Source organism: Odontesthes bonariensis, chromosome 5 (assembly GCF_027942865.1).
Source record: "Odontesthes bonariensis isolate fOdoBon6 chromosome 5, fOdoBon6.hap1, whole genome shotgun sequence".
In the NCBI taxonomy this organism is placed as follows: Eukaryota; Metazoa; Chordata; class Actinopteri; order Atheriniformes; family Atherinopsidae; genus Odontesthes; species Odontesthes bonariensis.
The window spans coordinates 27718832-27740350 of NC_134510.1; the positions used below are offsets into that span (position 1 = coordinate 27718832).

General features: G+C 42.2%; 1 protein-coding gene across 1 annotated transcript in view; it reads left to right on the forward strand.

Annotated features, from left to right (window-relative positions):
• Positions 1–2816: 2816 nt before the first annotated feature.
• erfl1 (Ets2 repressor factor like 1) overlaps positions 2817–21519 on the forward strand; it is a 38904-nt gene continuing 20201 nt past the window's right edge. Inside the window, exon 1 of the mRNA XM_075466723.1 lies at positions 2817–3098. The gene's annotated coding sequence lies outside the window, so the exon portion shown is untranslated. The remainder of the gene's footprint in view (positions 3099–21519) is intronic.

Consider the following 21519-nt stretch of genomic DNA (forward strand, 5'->3'; position numbering starts at 1 on the left):
GTGAACATTTTTCAACGTTTTTCCAAGTTTGAGCTACACCCCCAGTTCTATAAAACGCTGTTCCCTTGCCCTTCCTAAAAAAAAAAAAAAAAAAATCAACTAAGCAGCCAGAAATGTTGGGCTCTCTGTGACCATCAGTCAATGTGTTCACCAAAGGAAAATGCTGAAGTTTACTCCAGCAGGAGTGAAGCCGCTTATTTGTTTGTGTGTTTGCAGACTCGCCTGGGAGTTTGTTTCAGATGTGGGCGCATCAATACCTTGCGGAGTCCAGCCTAAAAAAAAAAAAAAAAAAAAATTGGAATATTCTTTATTTGATATGGCTAGTTTCTCCCTGATATGTTTTTCTCTCTCCTTTTTTAGGTGTTTGCTCCCTTACAACTTTGATGCATATTTATGCGCGCCGTGGGTGTACTCAATCAATTATTTGTGCCAGTATATTTCCAGATAAACAGTGTTTGTAAATCAATACACGCGTGTAACTATTGCAGATTAAGAGATCGATCAATGGATCCACCTTAACCCCAACCGGTGTTGTTTTTTATTTATTTTTTTAACTTTATTTATTTATTTTTTGTTTTGTTTTTGGCGTCAGTTATTCTCAGACAACTTTACGCAACATCATCAGTCTGCCTCCAAAAAGTTTCTAAGCGTGTGAGCGCGCGTGGGAGACTCAGAGAAATTAGGTTTACAGTTTTTTTTTTTTAAAGAGCTGTTTATGTCTTGAAATTACATTTGAGACGAAATTAATTGACGTGAATATTTCCTTATTATAATCATCATCATAATTATTATTCTATTTAAACTCTAAACTCTAAGTAATTCTAATTATCATAATTACTATGAGGTGGGTGGAGTAAATAAAATGGACTGGCATCATTTAAAGGCCCATTTAAATCTTGTTTTTGTATATATATATTTTTAAATCCACATTCGCTCTTTGCTTCTCCTCGTGGCCTGAAACAGTGTTTCCTGTCTGTGTTTTGAGTGCGCGTGAAGTCTCTCAGGCCAACGTGTTGAGCCTCCTCTCTCTGGTGTCGTACATGAACTCAGTCCCTTTTAATTGGATTAGCTCCTTGGGTTTTTGTGCCGCCTCGCGCCGGCCGCCTCATCCGTCTCTCTGCCGTCGATAGCAGGTGGAAATATTTCCGACATCAAGTGGCATTTGGGGAAATTTCTCTCCACGTCACTCATGGTCCTCTCCCTGATCCCTCCTGTCTGCACGGTTGGATTTGAACTCGACTTTAATGTCATTTCATTTCAACGCTGCTGTCGAACTTGTTTTACAGATGGGGAATAAAAGTAATAATAACAATAATAATAATAATAATAATAATAATAATAATTAGAATGATGATAATAATAATTGCAGTTAACCAAATATCTAACCATTAATTTGAACGAAAATGATTGATATTGTCATTATTATTTATAATTATTGTTATCATTATTATTGTTGAATCGAATGAACAAGACTTTTCACAGTGCTTAGTTTGAAATTTATCCTCAGCTTTTCCCACTTTCCGTTCATTCTACTGCATTGTCATCCGTTTACAATTCAATTTGCTCAGATTTCTCTAATCGAGTTGGTCTTCGGGCCTGGAACCAAACTTTTCTATCAGTTAACGCCTTTTTTAAAAATATACATACATTTTCCTCTGGCTGTTCACTCGTCGTTTTTGTTGATCTGCACGAGTTCTTTTCGTGTTGTTGTTAGTAAGATGATCTACTATTACAATTTAGAAAAACGCTTGAGAGATTACTTGTTCGCTTCCATGTCACCTGTTTGCCTTAAATGACAGTTTAACTGTAAGAATCTGATTAACCCAATTTAGAAAAAGCTTGCAAGCAGAGCGCGTTATAAAAGTGGAATGGAGAATTGTTGTTATTGTAACAAATGCAGTTAAGGTAAAGTAGTTATAACCAAGTAAAGTCAACTACGTAAAGCAGAACAGTTGTTGGAATTTAGTGAAATGTGGTCGCTTTTTTTTTTTTTTTGGTGAAGATTTAAGATTTTTAGATGCAACTCCAGCTCCACGTTTTCAATTTTCTTCTGATCCTTCTTTTATCTCCTCTGTGTTTTGGAAATAGACCGTTGGCTTTCTTTTATTTATCAGCACAGTGGGCCTGTGGGGGTTTTCACTTTTCTTCATCTCCATCTCATTCGGAAAGGAAATACCTGACAGGTGCGAGAGGCGCGCTTTATTTTAAGGCAATTCTGATGATTTTTTTCCCCTCTTAAAAATGCTCTCATCCTTAATGTGTTGTCATCTGGAAAGCAATTTCTTATGATCAAAGTGCGGCTAGTTAGTGCGGTCAATATCCTTTCCACCAAGCTTTTCATATATCGATAACAAGACAGCAAAGCCTCCCGCCGTGCAGCGTTCTGGTCCTCTGTATCCGATCTGCGTGCCGATAACCCCGAGGACATCACGTGTGTAAGAAGGGAGAAGTTCGCATACACATTTATAATTGTTTTAGTTGAGATAATGGAAATAATGAGTAATCTTTAAAGGATTTTATAGGAACTGCACAGACCTTGACTCGAGCAAACAAAGTGATACTGTACTGCGATCATTCAGGTCATTCACAAACGAGTGCCAAAGACGCACCGAGTCATTGCAACCTTTGACTGTTATAGTAAGCTGAAATCGGCGTCCTTTTGCTCCCTCTCATCTCTGTTACTGTATGACAGTAAAGAGTCAATAAGGTGATTGATCTGTGGTCTGTGAGGCAGCAGTGGTCCTGTGGGAAAACATCAGAACACTCGCTCCAGGATCGGCTCCACTCAGCTGGGCCAAAACGCTACCTCTCCTACTTCCTTTTATTGAGTTTATTTTCATATCAAAACGTATTTAAAAACCAATCACTTTGGGACTAGTACACCAAGGAGCCATAATCCCAATTAATTAGTTTTTTTTTTTTTTTCCATTTTAGTGACGCCTCCGTGCAGTGCGACAGCGGCACTTTTCCCCCCGTCGCCTCCTCCTTCCCGGATCAGAACAAGCGCAGCGGCAAAGAAACTCCAGTCCAGTCCGAGAGACGGTGATCAGGCTTCGGCCTCAGGCGCATCTCTGAGGCGGGGCGACGCGGAGGTCCAGGTGGGTGAACTCTCTCCTCCTTCTCATGCTGTCTGTACCACAGTTGTCCATCTTTCTTCTTACTTATTCTCGTCTGCAGTTTTCTTGTCATTTAAACCAGGACTCTTTAAGTTAAAAAAAAAAAAAAAATAGTCCTGTGTTATTTAGGATTTTAGTGGATTTAAGGTCACCCGGGACGTTTTCCAATGGGAAGAAACTGATTTATTATTTGGGAGATATTTGCTGTTGAGGACCACAACTTGTGTAGTTGATAATCTTCAAATTGTCCAGTTTAAGTAATCAATTTAAACATTAATTTAAGACCGTCCGTAAAGATTTCACAGGGTAACAAACTGGAAATGATGAAAAAAAGAAATCAGTCATATGTGTAATCTCAGCTGCATTTACTTTTGATTTCCTGTATAAGTTTTTTCCTTCTTTTTTTTTTGGAAACTCCCTTTTCCCGGCATTTCTGTTCTCCACCGAATATTTGAAAAGCTCCCTCGGCTCCCAAGGAGCTCTCCCATTTCTTCCTGTCTAATATCAGCCCCTTGGCGCACCTTAAAATATGTTTCATTATTCAAGACTCATTACGCTTTGCTATCAGATCCACTTCTACCTGTTACATTTCAAGCCTACAGAGCGGCTGATATTTTCCACTATCTTTAACTCTCTGTCTTTCTTTCTTTCCCCTGTCCTCCCTCTAACACCCCCCCCACGTGCTCTTCTCACCCCTGTTGTCTCACGCTGCCACACCTGGTAACTACAAACTTGTACACAATAATAACAGCCAGATGTATCCATCTATCTCTCTATCTAGCCTGTCGGCAGTTAGTGGAGTGGCTGAGAGACTTGCAGGCGTGAAAGGTCAGTTAATCAATGGCTCACAATTTGACAAATCCCAGCGACTCTTATCATCCTCACGGGCGTTTAGGGCCAAAAGGAGGACCACCGAGATAAATGCTTAATCCTGGCTGCTCAGAGAGAAAGAGCAAGAGAGGACAAACACTGGAGTGCCGGTAAGCAGATGGCATGCAGAGAGGTTGGGAGGAGGAGGGGGAACGTTTGGAGGAGTTTGTGAGTGGAGAGCAAGGAAAGAGAGAAGAAGACGTGGAAGTGACTCTGAGCAACTGGAAGGTGAACAAGTTTTGAAATGACAGCTTCTGCTTTTGTCTTTCACGTTCAAAAGCGACTTTGTGGCTCTGAAATCATTGGATTTGCCTCAGGCTGGACAGGCCATGCACATGCCTTCTGGGCTGACACAGAAATCCTGGTTCTGTCTTAGTTATGGCTCTGCTGCTGTGTGTAAAGTTGAGAAAAACCTGAGGAAAACAAAGGTGTATGAGTGGTTGAATTCTCCTGTGGCATGTTAGCCCGCCTGAAGCAGTGTGCAACCAAGAGGAAAATGAGCTTTTGTCCACAAGGCTGGCTTCTTTCTTCCCTCTGTTTTTTGAGCTGCAGGGGTTTGGAAGCTCGCACATTTCTTTGCCCTTATACCCTTAACAAAGAGCACCTCAGTGTGACAAGGGGTCAGTTGCTTTTTGCTGAACTGTTTTCACTTTTTTTTTTTTTATCTCCTCTTGTCGGTTTATTGGTGTTTAATTCCATTCAGATTAACACTCAAAATGCCAGAACTGTCACCAAAGCTGTTGTCTTGAATTTGTGTCTGCGCATGCAGTTTCTCTTTGAGTGCTTTTCCACATTGATGCCAGAAAGCTGAAGCTCCATCAGTGCTCGCACAGACAGACGCTCATGTCCTTTATTGCCATCTCAATACAAGTTCAATTTAATTCGACTGAGATCAGTTGAACTGACATGACAGGAGATCCCTACTATTGCCAAAGCACTTAGCAGGCAATGACAGGACTACATTGACGTGTACTAACACAACTCTCCACAAGTAGCCAACCTTGTAGCAAGACTAAGGCACACGCAGACAAAGTAGCTAATGGGGCAAAAGGGTGACAGCCAAGTAAAGGAAGTTTTGGCAAATCTCAGGATGACGAAGTTAAAGGATTATAGAGAGCTGTAGAAAGAATGTGGGAAAACAAAGGCGAGAGAAACAATGAAGGGACCGGGATGGCGACCAGAGCTGAAACATGACAGAGTGCGTCCAAAAGATGAAAGAATTATTGACTCAGGGTGATTGATGGAAAAAGGAGAGAGAGAAGGCGGGAAATGGAGCGGGATGGAAAAGGTGACAAAGAGGAAGCCTGGAGAGATGGAAAGCACTGAAGGCAGAGAAAAAGAGAAGGACAAGAGAAAAAAAAAGTGGTGGGGGGGTAAAATGTATAAGAGTGATGTACGAGAAGAAGGGAGAAGAAGAGATTTACTAGAAGAGAGATTAAGTCAAGTTGTCCCCGGTCAGTCATTAATCCGATTTAAGCGCAATTAAGGTGAGACTGATTCCTTCCTAGAGAGAAAGAAATAGATGGAGAGGATGAAGAGAGGGAGGGGAGGAGGAAAGAGGAGACAGGGAGGGAGACAAGTCTGGAGTGACTGAAAGAGAAAAGTGGGAAAAGGAAACGGGTCTGAACTCAGAATGCTGGAAATGAGACCAGTCTTCATATGTGCTATGTAGTCTCTTTTTTAATCAAACCATGGATTTTCCATGACTTAATAATCACATGGTGGTAGCTCCTGACTCTGTTCTCTTATTGTTCTAAAACAATAACGACCAGGCCCTTACATCTACATGTTAGAGCTACCTGTGAGATTTTTTACTCTGAGAGAGGAGAAAGTTGTAAAGTTGAGTTTAAAGTGAAATCACGCTTGCTGTTTCCCTCTCGTCTAATGAGACAGTGAAGGGCAGAGAGGACAAAAAGAGATAGAGCAACGGAGTGACAGGGACAGAGTGGGCCAATCTCCTCTGAATGAAAATGAAAAGCACAGAAGCAATGAAGACTTTCCCTCCTCCTCCTGCAACAAACCTCTCCAATCTCTGCCCGGTGTGCTCCGTTGTTCCAGATGTGTATCACAGGTCTCAGGGTCGACAAAGGGGTCCCTCCACTGCTGTAGCATTTCTATGTCTACTGGGAGATGGTGGTCCTGATAGCTCGGCCGTCTGACATGTACACAACAGTACATAAATCAAAGGCACACATACACGCGCTCACTCCATTTATCTCGCACTCAAGCAGTGCGGTGATAGCAGCCAACTCTGCATAGAGTCAGCAAGAGGGAGAGGTGGTGCTCTGTCTGTTTAAGTGGGAAAGTAATGGGGAGCTGCAAAAGGTTTACTTCTGTTGCTGCCATCTCTATTGTTCAGGCTCCAGTGTTTGTGCTTCTTTTGTTTGACGTGCTTGAATAGTGTGTAGCACCCTCGATGACAAGTATAACTGCCATTCCACATAACTGCAGGACAACAGCATGTTATTACAAGGCTTGTTATGGCAAAGAAAAGAGCTAATTAAAAAGCTGAGGTCATGGATTTTGTGTGCGACATTTTAGAGTTCTAGATGGAAGTGGTGTCACATGTTTTGATTGACTTACACCAAAGCTGAATACATGTTTTTTGAAAATATTTCACCATTACTGGGTGAAACGCTTTTACATCTACATCTTTTTTTGTTGCATCATTTATTTTACACTGCCCACACTCCCTTAAAGATCCTTTCTTTTTGTTGTTTTTTCGACACATCTATTGCAGTTTTCTATGAACCATTTTTGTGGCTCATCACAAGTCCCAGATTGAGAGGCCATTTTGCTGCTGTTGACAGGAGGGAGCAGCTATTGACAGGGCCCTGCCGGGGAGGCGTGTCTCAGACCCCACGTCCAAAGCGTTTGTGGCGTTTAATACACTGTAGCAGTGGTCCTCACAGCCCTCGCCCTGCATGCTACTGCCATAAGGATCAATATGCACTGGGTTAGAGAGAAATGGACCATCTGATGCACACTCAGAGAGGGGGGTGAGGGAAAAGGAGTGAGTGCGACAAAACCAGCGGGGAGGGGTGGTGTAACGAGGGATTTAAGGGGAAAATGAGAGAAACAGACTTGAAAAAGGAGGAGATGGCGAGACCAAAAGGAACAGAAAAGACGAGAGGAAATGATTAGAGGCATGGTTTAAAAGACATGGAGGCAGAGTGCTGCACAGCTCAGAGACAGATAGCAAGGGAGAGAAAGTGGTCAGAGGTTGAAAGAGACATTCAGCTGGGAGAGAAAACAGATTGGAGCGAACGAGGATAGACACTGAAAAAGAGGAAGACTCTAGACACAAGGGAGGATACACACAGGAAAGGAAAAAAGACACAAGGGAAGAGACGAGTGGGAGATGGGAAGGGAGAGGGGGTAGAAGAAAGGAGGTGGGGAGAAAAACAGTGAGAGGGGGGTGCGGGGAAGGTTGAGGAGGAAAGGAGGGGTGGGGGGTAAAATTTCCATCAGGTTTTCAATTGGGGCGGATCAATAGTGTATTAGAGCTCACCTTGACCCCGTCTCTCCCCCCACTCTTCGGCCCAGCACACAGGCCAAGCTACTCTCCCTCACAGCAGGGGACGGAGAGGGGGAGAGATTGCATTACGGCCTCTCTTTCTTGGACCAAAGTGGCAGAAAATGGCACAATAAAAGCAAGAGCGGACAGAAAGAAAGAGGAAAACTAAGTCGCGGTGGGCAGAAACATAGAAAGTGAAAGACAAGACGTAAGAGAGGGTAGAGTGAGAAACCAGCAGGTGTTGTCGTACTTGTCTGGATGGAGCTTTCTGGGGGATGAAACTTGTTGGGCGCCTCGCTGTGTGCATGACTAGAGTGTGTTTGTATCACTATAAAAGTCAGAAGGGTTCTCAGGTTGTCTCCATAGAACATGTCGATGCATACTGACATACACAAACTGCAGACGCACACATGCACATAGACATGTTTCATCTCAGTCTCACCAAAAAACACAAGATGAGTACATTCGTCCACTTCTCCAAAATATAGCTTGGGCACGATTCATGGTTGTAAATTATAAGATGGCTGTCATTTTCTGTGGGGCAACGTCCATGTGACTGACGGGAATCAAAGCCCATGAAGAATGACATGTGGAAGACATAATGATGTTCAATCCTTTAACACTAGCAAAATCCTATCATCCTAACCATTCGTAACTAAGAGCAAAGTCAAAAAAGTGAAAGAACTGTTTGCAAGATGGGCCTTGAACCCGTGGGGTTGTGCATGGATGTCCGTGGAGTAGCTCTTCCTCCATTACCGCTTCTTCTCATAACACAGAATTGATATTATTTGTATTATGAGTATCAAACTCAAATGGTGGTGCAAAGCAAAGCTGACCTCACAATACCTGGCTTACTGGGTGTTTTTGTGTTGTTTCGGTCAGTCATGCGTCACCACATTTTTGTAACCAGTCACGTCAGTTGTGCATGTGTGTGGTAACAGGTTTGTCTCTATAGGCATCTGTAATACCCGTCAAAACCCAAGAAGGTAAACTTATTGTAACTGCACCAAACACCACTTAAGAGTGAAAAAGAGAGCCACTTATAGTGCAATTCCTGCAGTGTAGCGGTATCATTTTCTCTGTAGCAACACCTGCTGTTTAGTATGAAGACTGCACTGAATCCAGCTCACCTTCAGAGCTAAAGAAATACGGCACTGTGTTGATGCCTTAATTCAGTCGCGGAGCCACCAATGCAGTTAGCATAGTTGCGGCCTAGGGTTGTTTTACACCTTAACCAAGGTTTCTGTCTGAATAGCTCTCAGCCTCAGCTGCCAAAAAAAACATGAACAGCAAAGACGCACAGGTGCACAGCTGCACAGGATACCTTCACTATCTTAACACTTAGTTTTACTCCATCACAAAGCAACACTTTGTCCACTTTGACTTCTGTCGCTTCCACAGCAGAGCAAAGCTGAGGGAACAATAACAGCACTGACACAACTAAGAGTAGCCCACAGCTCAGATTGTTCCAAATATTGACTTAATATGACTTCCCCCAAGCTGCAGCCAAACAACATGACATATAGACTTCAACTTTTTCTCTGTGTAAATGTAGCTTTTACGTGTTCTGTCATAAGATCAGGTTGATTGTATTACCTATCGCAACAGATAGCCTAGTGTTCACATTGTGCTCTCACACGGAATCAGCCACATTTATTCATGTTTTTATTTTACTAATATGTTGTCATTGAAAAATTCTGTAATAATATTCAATTATGTTGCTGTGTTTAAAACTACAGTATGCACCATTTCTGTATTGTCATTGTCGGTTGTATTCATTAAGCACTTGTTAAACTAACAAAAATTGCACCAAAATGCTGAACAACAAGGACAAACCAACAAATTGAAATACTCAAAACAACATTGCTATTCATTTAGTTGATTTGTGTATTTATATTATCATAAATGGCTCTAACAACCAGCAATTTTCATCGTGGCCAATGGTATCATATCTTGTTAACCTCCTTTAGCATCTATAACACAGAGTTATCCCCAGTAAGGGTACATAATCTCCTATGCAACACAGCAGAGTTTTGAGAAACTGCAAGTAAATTTGAAACACAGTGATCAACAAGAAATGACAATAATAATACGATGTGTGACAAGGTAAAAGTATGATGACTTTGATTACATAACGCAGCATAGTGTGAACGTTATGACTCATCTAATGAGAAGTTAGCAATTAATATGATGTTAGCTAACTTTACTTGCTGCAATAATTAGAACGAAATTGCTTAACATGTGTGTGACTAAATGTTCATTCATGAGTGTGACTAAATGCACCATGAATAAAACTTCATTTCAGCTTGATTTGAAATCAGACAAATATTCCTCCGCAGAGGTGGTCAATGCCAGAATCAGACTACAAGAGTTTTCCCGGGTGAAACTTTACTTTCTCTAATTTTAGAGATTCTGAAAACAGCACGATTTGTAAATAACAACACATCGCAGCAAGAGATTCAAGTCAGATTAAGCAGACTGGGAGAAATGTATCACCTCCCCTGATCTCATTTGATCTCATGGAGAAGTAGAACAACATGGAGCCTTTTGAGCAACAACATCCTGTAGCATTAGTAATATCTTACTCTGATGGTAAAACAACAACAACAGAGGGTGAAACAAGTCTGAAAATGCGGTTCAAGAGACGCAGTCTGCATGGGTTGTTTGTTCAGCAAAAACAGCAGGGAAAATTTTTACTGTTGGTTTCAGAATTATTCACCTGTAGCTCACAAATACTAGGCAAGAATGTTTAACTGCACTGCCCAGCTTCTCCAGGACTGTAAGCATCCATATTTGAGCTCCTAAATATCAAACATGTCTGAGTTTGTGAGCTGTTTGGGAGGTTAAAGGCTGGATCTGTAAAATCCTCACATTACCACGTACTTTGGGCTGAACATCGATAACGACCAAGGTCTCAGACTGGATTTCTCCTCTGAACATCAGAGTGTAACTCAGGGTTTAAATTCTCTGAAAAACTTCTGTAATCACAGCATAAAACCGCAACTCCTGTGAGCCTATATTCCATTTTATGACATTGTTAAAATGAAATCTTTTGTCACGGTTTTAAACGAGAAACCCCAAGATATTTAGCAGCTATAGCTGTGTGAACATCCACTGCTATGGACTGCAGATAAATATGGGTTACCACTGCTTTAACCTTTAATATCTGTGATGTAATGGTGCATAAACAACTGTGGCTTTGTATTATTTAAGCCAATTTGAATATTCTATTTAAGAATTGTTGAAAGCTGCAATACTCAGTCATGCTTACTCTGTCGTTTAAACAAAACATTGGGCTAAAATGGCTACAAGAGTTGCTTCGAGCTGTGGAGTCTTGTGTTTATTCTACACTAAAGATGATTTCATTCAGCATTAATATAAAAATCGCATCCTAATGAAACCACAGATTCAGCACAGCAAAAACAAAGTCTGACATTGTCAATAGGGTGTGATGTGAAAATCTATGATCTACTGTATAATAACTTGCACATAAGCATTGGTACAAATGTGCTGGCAGTCACAAATTACACGCGCACGTCTGTCCTCCATCACTGGAGGACAGCAAGACTCGAAGCTGTTTCAGGAAGGCAGAGGCAGGGACCAGGGGGAGGGCGGTGATAGGGGAGAGAGGTTGAATAAAAAAAAATTGATCTGGGATTTTAGCATTTAGACACAGTTTACAAAGCGATATAGAGGGGAGGCAGGGGGGCTGGTGTGCGGGGGAGGATACTTAACTTTGCAATAGGTCAACTCTGCTTCCAACTGTTTCTAACTGTATTCTTGATGTCCTACCTCGTGCGCTGTGATCTGTGCATATACCCTAGAAAATGAACCCAAAATGCAATTCTCTGATTCTCTCAAGGAGCCATCTTTGGGTGAGCGTGTTATTTAGCTGTTTAGACAGGAGCTTGTTTGTAAAAGCGCAGACCTACTAGCAGCACCATCCTCATCTCTCCTCCACATTTCCTAATACTGTTCCTATTGTCACCCATCCACACTCTGGTGCACAAGCACACGCGAAGACGCCCGACAACAGCACACAAATGCACCCACCCACACACTCTCACACACACACACACACACACACACACACACACACACACACACACACACGGTTACACACAAACTCTGTCCCACTCACCGAGGGAGAGAAAAGGAAAGAAAAAAGAGAGAAAAAAGAAATCGATCGTCGGGGATAGCGGTGCGCGTCGGAGGATCGTATCTTGTCAAAATAATATATTACCCTCATCCCCGCCTGATCGATGCGGTGGATTAGGGACGGAGGGCTCCCTCTCTCCCCTCCTCTCCATCCTTCTCTTCCTCCCCGGTGCTTGGTGCAGTTTAATATTTACCTCCGTGAAAGAGCGGCCGCGACGGCTCTCAGCCCTAATTGATTCCGACACATGGGGCTCTGTGCTCAGGCTGCGGATGAGAGAGGGAGGGCCGGCTGGAATGCAGAAGGAGAGAGAAGAAAGGAAAGGAAAGGAAAAGGAAAATCGGAAGGATGAATGGAACAAGAAAGAAAAGATAGAAGGAGAAGGAACCTGGGTTTAAGACAGCAGTGCAAACAGGACAATTGTGGGACAATCTGGAAAAAGGGGGGTAAAAATTAATTCTGAGGATTAAGGAGAAAATAAAAGAGCAAAAGTGAAAAGGCTGAGGTAAAGTTTCTAGACTCAAGAAATTAAGTTTTCAAGTGCGATGGGAAGATGGTGTAGAACCCAATTGGGAAGAAGAAAAAGAAAAAATAGTTGGAGAGATGTGAGATGGAGATGGTTGGGCTATAAGGTAAAGAGGGATGGCAATGTATTTGGCACAAATAGGGGGAGTGGAATGAATGAAACGGATAGCAGGGAGGAAATGAATCAGGAAGAATGAGGGAAACAGAAAGAGTAGGTGGAAATGGGAAGGCACGTGGAAATGGCTCTGGGAGAGCAGGAAGAGAAACGGGCGGGATGAGGGCAGAGGGGAGCAAATGAGAGGGGATTAAGAGAGCGACATGAAGATGGATAGAAATGGAGGAGTGAAACATGACGGGTGGAATGTAGAGCACCAATAAAACTGCGAGAACGGGGAGGAAAGAAATAAGGGGATGATGGAAAAAAGAGCCTAGTGGAGAGGTGACAGAATGATATCAGGTGGGATAGACAGAAAACAGGAGTGATAGCGGAGCGAGAGGCGGGAGGCTAGAGAGGGACCATATTTTCCCTTGAAGGAACTGGCCTGTCATGCTGTTCCGCCAGCGCAGAGCGGCTCTATAAAATACAGGCAGCAGGCGGGTCTTGTCGGGTGACTTATGTGTATATCTAGGCTTTGTCAATATTTCTTTCTGTCCCCCTTATGTGCTCCCTCGATTCCCTTTCTTTCTCCAACTCCAGTTGCACTTCCTCTTGCTCCCTGTAAAGTGCTAACTTCTCTGACATTGTGCCTCTGTTGTTGCTTCCTCTGTCAGCTGGCCACGTATACAAAAGGCACAAGTTTCACAAGTCACTTGTGCCTCTGTATGTCGGCTAACAAGCCAAACATGACTCTGGCATGATGACTTGAGGACTTGGCAGACTTATATTCCCAAATGAATCTCCATTATGAGACAGCACAACAGTTAAATTGAGGCAGACAGAGCGCCAACACAGATATTTTCATTGATGTTCGTGTCATAAAGTCTGCCGACAGATTCAAAAACAGGGAAACAGCCACTGGTGGTGCACATCTATCACACCCGCAGTCCCTGTTTTACAGCCTCTCTTCTGCATGAGTGCATGGATGAATTAATGCATGTGTTTGTGTACATTTCGCTGAAAGTGCACTCCTCTAGTATGTCTCTGCCACGATACAGAAGCACCAGGTGGTAGGTTGATTTATTCATGCGGTCCCAGGGAGGATTGCACCTCCTCTTCCTCATTTGGCATGGTTTAGTATCCTGAACACAGACCTGCAGAGACCTGGATCCATGGGGGGCTTAGACTTCCTGGAGATACACCAGTGAAGTCTACAACTGGTGGACACTCACAAATTACCCTACTCTACATTTCATGTATATTTATCAAGAAAACATATCAAAACTTCTCCAAGCAGCTCTGTCTTTCCAGTCATGTGAGGATGCCTGAAGTTTCTGCCTGAATATTGCTCTAACTGAAGCCCCACTGAGTCGAGGCGGGACCTGAAATTTGTCTTAGGTATGAAAGGCGGCTGTTAGACTTCACCACAGATGATCTCGATCTGTTTTTAGCTGCAAATACGAGTCCATGACAACTGAGTTTCCTCAGAGAAACAGAGACATAGAAAAAAAAAGGTACAGGACAGAGAAGGTGCTCCTGAATTAAACTGAACTTTTTTTATTTTACAGCAAAAGCAGACAATTTCCAATCCATCTCCATGACTTCCTCTTTTTCTGTGCTATTGTTCCTTTTCTTTTCTTTTCCCTTCCCGCCCTCTCCCCTTTCTGTCTCTCTGCCGCTGTGTCTGTTCTTTATTTACACCTCTCCCCTGTTCTCTGCAGTGGCTCAGGGAGCGGTAACAGAAGTGTCACTTGTCATTATTGGTGTAATTCAGTAATCCGTCATCGTGCACTCACTGTATGCAGCGCATTATACGCCGGCACAGCAGGTGTACTACGCACCGAGGTGGAGATTCGATTTGACACGCACACACAGGCGAGAGGGGATGACGGGGGCCGGGGCACACGGGCACTGAATGTGTGTACATGTGTTTGTGTGTCGAAGAAAGTGGAAGACAGAAACAGAAGGATGGAGAGATTGAATTTCTGTGTGCATGTGTGCGTTGGTGAGTGCGGGTATATGACTGTGTATTGTCGTTTCAATAGAAGTGCAGCAGCCCGAGCCTCTCTCTGTGCTGGGAAGCGATATCGGGGACAGAAATGAATAGACAAGACAAGCAGCCGTAACAGAAGAGAGGAAATTCATTTTTAGAATAAAATCATGTGCTCAAGAAAAGAGAAAAAAATCCTGAAACATATTATGGATGCTTTGGATCATTTCATTCAGAATCTGTGCTCATCAGATTTGGCGTTTGATGTGTCTTGTTTGTGCTGAAATGTTTTTTTTTTCTCTGTTTTTCTTGACTTCAAAGTTTATTTGTCTACGGTAAAAGTCTATGTGCTTTATACATTTACCGTCTTCTCATATAACACAGTCTGACTGTTTGAAACAAGGCTGGTCTGAGTGTAAAAAAAAAATTGTAATTTTTTAGATTTACGGCTCAAGATTTTCACTGAACAATATTTAGAAATGAGTTCCATGTGAAGGTGTTTGCTTATTTTAAAACCTTTTTAAGGAAGCACAGATTGGCAGTTCAGACCCCAGCGTGGAGTGTCTTTGAGCAAGACGTGTAATTGTAGAGAAAAAGCACTGCATATGGCATATAGAGTCCATGTATATGATAAGAAACGCTGTATGAGTGTATAAGGTGAATGAGAAACAGTTGCTCTGTACCCAGCTTTTTTTAGTGGTATAAAACAGTCTGCCCTGCTTCTTATTCACACACATTCATACTCTAACTAGTAGAGGCAGAGCTGTGCCGCACAAGGCACCGGTCAGATATTGGTAGCAAATTGAGGTCCTGTGCGACACTTCAGCACATGTGGGGATCAAACTATCCACTCTGTGTTAGTGAACAACTCACTCTGAGAGGGTTTTTTTTCAGAAAATCGGCTTTTTTTTTGTTTTATGACAATGAGTATAGTGAGACGGAAGGACTGAACAGAGAAAGAGAAAAGCAACAATATGGAACAAATAGAACATCTTGACCAGCTTGGACCCCCAAACCACCAGGACGCCCGTCTTTAAGCCTAATAACTAGTCTAATGGAAAGACTGGGAAAGTAATTACAGGCGGTCTTAAAGCTGGAGTTTTTAGCCAGAACTAATCTTTACACTCCGTTGTGTGTAGTTGGCATCAACAGTTTTTATCTGCATCAACTTCCCATTAGAACATACAATATTGGCTATGTTGGTCCGCAGTCTAAAACATCTTAAGTTTACAATTAAGGCTGTAAAATTATAAGATGGATACATTTTACCTGTTTGTTTGGGTTCCTGTTGGTTATGTCCACAGGACTTTCAACCGGCAGTCTGGAGTTTGAATCTTATCAGCTACACTCGTGTTCTTTAATTGAATTTTTATTGGTTGTGTTTTGGCCAGCCCAGTCTCACAAGAAAATATGTAATGGCCTGGGTTTGTTTGTGAGGTGGTAAGTTTTTGAACTGCCTGTTGTTTTGTATAAGGTAGAAATCGGGTGACATCATGCAAATAAAACCTAAACCTAACCAATTTCAACGGAGAGACGAGCGATAAAGTGAAAAGTTGTTTGACAGTATTGCGTCTCAGATGAGATTCAAACTTTTTTGTCTCACGTGAGATGAAACATGTTTGCCGTGTCACATTTGTGGAAGTTTCACATAATGCAAACCCAAATTTTACATGGAATAAACAGTTCTAATAAAAGCTTGGGCAATTTTGGCTTATGTTACAAAGCTCAATCCCTTTATGCTGTCAGTAAGATGCGAGTTGTCCGAGGAGTTTGTCCACAAAAACATTGGCATCTCACAATTTCTATGCCTTCTAGTCAATCCTATATGTTTTATGATGTGCACTAATGTAGCTTTTTTCTTTTACATATAACTGTAAAATTGGGAAAAAAAACGTATCGACTGCCAAACCCAAAGTTATAAATCACAGTGGTAACTGTCATGATTTGTAACAGTGATACATGGAGGCTGAGAGACAGTAAAACCCAAGAACTAAAAAAGACGAATACAGGTCACTGTTATTAGTGGGACATAAAAGAGGTCTCATTTGTGATATTGCCCAACCATAGTTTATGAACCATTAAGGGCCTTGTTTGACATTTAAGTGCTGCAGTTTCTTGTTGAGACCAAAATAATTGCAATAAGCTCAAATCTGTCAATATTTTGACCTCATCATGTTATCAGTCTAGCTTTGCCCTTGTGTGCGTTGACTATCCTTTTACTTTAACTATTATTTCACATTTACATTTCAGAAGACAGGATTCCTGCATTGTGCATAGTGTTTTGTTGTACAACACTCAAACACATCAGTTCACTTGAGGCACAATTTTATTTTTAATGCACCTACACTGTGTCACCAGGGTGAGTCCAGTTACAACAGTGGCAAACCCAAGCTTCTCTGTGGACTCAAGAATGGTTCCAGCTGCAGAAAGGTAGTTTTTTTGTGTGTGTGTGAACCAGGATGAAAGTGAAGGGGTTTGAGGTTTGTGATGGTGGAGCTTCCCCTTCTCTCTTTATCAATGGCAATCTGTATGTGAGCGCACACCTCTGTAGTCCCAGCGGACACAGTGGATTTCATCAAGTTCTTAACCCCACAAGGCTACAAATCCGGTTACCACTGTAAGTGTTTTAAACTGTTTAAACTATCACAGCACTGCGTGCTGAGTCCCAGACTACATGCAAGTCACACCCACATCCCCCCAAACCATATGAGTTTAACTGCATTTACTTTTTGCTTCTTCTCCCATTTTGTTTTTGCCTCATATAACACCTGCCATTTCCACCATCTTATCAAACCCCGGCTCTATAAGCCGACTCCAAAGGGATTCAGTACTATTGTTCTGTGAAAAGTTTTTTACGGTTGATTTTATTGATTCATTTTCCTCATCCCTTTTTTCATTAAGAACAAGTTAGTAGTATAATACTTGACTATTGCAAACTTATTGCCTTTGGATTTTAGCTTTCCATAGCTGTAGAATCAGTTTGTGTATCATCGTGGGATCTCCTGAATGTTACGGGTGTTATAAAGAAGGTTTCAGGCTGTTATTATATAAAGCAGAAACATGACAAGATAGCTCATAAGTACAGGCCTGAATATGTTGTGAGCCATAATGAGCCTTATTGTCTAAAACATCAACATAGAGTAGCTGGGCAACAAGTGAGTCACAGATAAATTTAACATCACTTACGCTGTTATTTATCATGCGAGCGTTCACAGTTCAAAATCACGAGTTGACTGTAACTCAAACGAGTCTTTAAAGTTGCTCTTACAAAGTCACCGTCTTTAAACTTTTTAATCATTCCCAAAAATTGTTTTTCATTTTTTTGTCTTGATACCTCTCAGTCAATTTCTATCAGAGATGAAGAGAAATTGAAGCGAGACAGACTCAGAGAATAAGCATTAGTTGTGAAGTCTAGAAGTGGACTCAACTAAAACTTAAGTTCCAGAAGTCCTGCAGTGTGTTTAATATGAGCTAAAAGCAAAGCATGCCTAAAAGCTGGAAAAAAACAAGCAGATGTTTTTCGTGCACAAAAACGAGTTAAGCGCAGTGTTTTTGCTCTCCTATCTCATTTTCATCTGTACAGTCTCATCTGTGCGACACAGCTGGATCTCATCCCCTAAATGCAACACAACACAACTCTCAGTGAAAAGATATTTCTTTTGGAAAAACAGTGACCTAATTCTTTTGAGTTATAAGTCGAAGAAACACCTTAACACCATTACAGGGCTCTGATTGCTGACATATTAGCCCCATAGAGAAAGAGACTTTTGATTCAGGTTATTATTGGACGATCAATATCCGATCCCTCTTTTTTTCATCAGAGCCATAAGTTGCTTATTACCACATAACCCATGAGCCTCTATGACTGGGATTTTAGAATATTCATTAACACAGCTCTTGCTGTGAGTTTAAAAGCTAATATGCGCAAAAATATCCTAAAAAAATGACGGCACAGTAGGCTACTTCTTATATGAACAAGTTGATTAAACCAGCCTGGGGTTAATTACATCATTGTTGTTTTGTTTTTTTTTGTTTTTTTTTTGGGGGGGGGTTGTTTTTTAATTTGGGAGAGAAAAGAGGGGAGGAAAAGAAAGTTGGAAAGAGGAGGGGTAAGAGGCAGGACGAAGAAGGGGAAGTAGGGAAGGGGCGAGGAAGGAAAGTGTTTGAAATATTATCCTGTATATGCTTGAGTGGACGTGAGACAGAGCGCAGGAGGGGGGGGGGGGGCGATATGGCGAGTTGTTAAAGAAAAGATGAGAGGTGATGCCAACGGTGGGGAGGAGAGAGGTGCAGGGGAGAGCAGATGATGAATGGAAGGAGAACAGGGATGAGAGACGGAGCAGCATGAAAGAGTGTGTACGGTGCGCGGTCCCGCTCCGAGGATGATGAAACGTTAATTAAAGTAAACGAGCTACCTGAGCTCTCCGGCTAACCCCCTGTCACACTCTGTCAGGAGACAGAAAGAGGGAGGTGGAAGGGAGCGAGACGAGGGGGAGAGAGGAGAAGGGAATTTGACTCGGGACGAGAGAAGTTGGATAATCCAGCAGTGGCTTTAGTTCAAGGTTGGCTGCTGTCACATATCAGGCACAGATGTTATGCGTCTGCACAGCAGCACGCATTAATGGATATGCCTGAGTTATTCCTTGATGACCACTGATGTTTGCATTCAATCCTTCTTTTGCGTGAACTTTCTTTCCTTTATGGTGAAGCGTTCAGTGATTGCACGCCAACTTGAACATTACTGAAAACCCTGAGTCCATCTACTTCTCTCGGCATCAGAAGTGGCAGAACAGTTTTTGACAAAAGTAGGCCCTGTAATTTTCCAATCAAATCCCCATCCTCTTCCTTTTGTGCATTGTTCCAGCCTGCGTTCCTCTGTGTATATAAGCCTCATTTCCCGTTCAGTCCACGCAAAGTTTATCCGCCAAGATCACCTTTGTTTCTTTGTAATGCTCATATTCATTCAATTAATCGCGGCTCTAATTCGTTTATATATTTATTTACTCGCTCCCACTATAACTCTCTTCTCTCTCTCTCTCTCTCTCTCTCTCTCTCTCTCTCTTTTTTTTTTTTTTTTCATCTCTCTCCAACGATTATCCTGGCGTCTAATTAGAAATCGATGCCGCTGGGCCGGCGGGTATTTGCAATGTGTTTGTGGACGTTGAGAACAATTCCCCGGACAGAAAAGACCGGGAGAAGAAAGAGAGAGGAAGAGGAAACGCCGCACTACACTGCACTGCACAAGCACACACACACGCGCATTTTCTGACAGCCGATTTTACTGCTTGCAGCTATTCTTCTTTCTAAAAAGCAGTTGGGAAAAAAAGGGAGAAAAAAATGCAAGGAAGGGAAAAATGGAAAAAAAAAAAAATTTCTTAACGACTGACGCGGGGGATTTCTGCAGAATGGTTGAGGATGGTTTCCCCGTCTTTTAGAAAAACAAACAAATCCCGAAGTGGGAGAGCACTTTAAATGTTATGGCCTACATCCAACCCCAGCCAAAAGTCAAAGGAGCCAATTCACAACAAGATTATAACACTACTGTGTGCATTGTAATAATTATAATTATTATTATCATTTAGTGATAACCTAATGGCTTTCAAACTTTAGGCCGCACTGTGCTTCATGGCATGTTTTAATATTGTAATTAATGAAAGAGGAAGATAAATTAAGCCCATAAGAAATTATTCCTGGGTTCTAAATTAGCCAACGAAATTCTTATTTTTCGGTCATATTCAACAAAGACGAATGTTCGAAAGTTTTAGACTCTCGGTGAAAAATTGTGTTAAACCTCAAATGTAGGCCTACTCTGCCACACTTTTATTCTTTCTCCTTTCACACTCCTCTTCTTGTCCCCTCAGTCTCAGCCTGTCTGACTGACGCTCCCTCGGAGCTGGAGAGCTGCAGCCGGTATAGAGTCGACGCGTTAGCGCCATTAGCGGAGCCAATCGAACCTAACCGGTTTATCAGCTGCCAGATGAACAAAAATAAAGTGTTCCAACCAAGTAAGAAGAGAAAAAAAGAAGAAAGAAATCTAAGGAAGGGGAGCCTCGCACCTTTATTAGTTCAGCTCCACACCACAGTGCGTTCACAGGCTGCGCAACGTTTTATTGGCTCGTTCCATAATGTGTTTTTCAGCCGCTGCTTGTCTCTGTTTTCTGTGTTCGTCATCCCAAACAAAATGCATCACTTTCCAACCCCCCCGTCTCCGCTTTTTCCCGTGACTCTACATGGGTTCACCATGTCAGGAAGTGTCACATCGGCGAACGCAGTGTTGCCGTGTCACCCCCCTCTGCATGATAAGGAAAACTGATTAACTTTGCTTTTTCTCGTTGTTGCTTCACATTTCATCAACCTCTGTGATGCTTTACTTGTGCCAAACCCATCACCCCGGGCTCACTAGTTTGTATGTGTGTACACAAGTATGTGAGGGTCTTTGTTGTTTTTTTTTTTTTGTCTTTTTTGTGTTATGTAGCAGTGAGCCACATTTGAGACTCCATCCTTGCATTTTCTGTCAGTCTATCTTTCCATCTTGCTCTCTCATTAAACTACTACCACCCCCCACCCAAGACACACACACACACACACACACACAGAGTCACGCACTTTCTCTCTCTCACACACACGCAATCACACGATCACTCTCCTCTCTCTGAGTCTCTCCTTCTTCTTCCTCCGCGCCTCACGCTCCCCTTGCCCGTGGCTATATGATCGTGAAAAATGTGTTTACAAAACTCGCTCTCTTGCAGATCAAACCATACGGCCGAATCAAAGACTTTGGAGGGAGAGGCAGAGGAGAAGCGAGGGAAGAGACAGAGAAAGAAAGATAGAGAAAAGGGGTACGAGCAGAGGTTGTGTAGAGGCCTTATAATTTTAAAATTCTCTGTGTGTTTATTCTCTTTTTTCCTCTTCATGTGTTTGTGTGTTTGTGCGTGTGTGTGTCTGCCTGCATCTCCTTTGGTAATACAATATCTTTAAGGCCCCCAAAACAGCTATCTGTGTCTCACAGTTAAACATGAGATAATGCAATATTGATGTCTCCTTGTCTTTGCTATAACGCAATACTGGGCCCATTCTGGCTGGACACGCTAACATGGGCTGATGGTGCCCTTGCACTTAAAAGAATTACTCTGCTCCTGTAATAAATTTTAGAGCGAAGCTACACAAATATCGAGTCCCCGGAGGAGTACAGTAGTGAAACCAAAGGAGTTGAAATTACTCCAAAATAGCATCAAGTATTCAGTACAG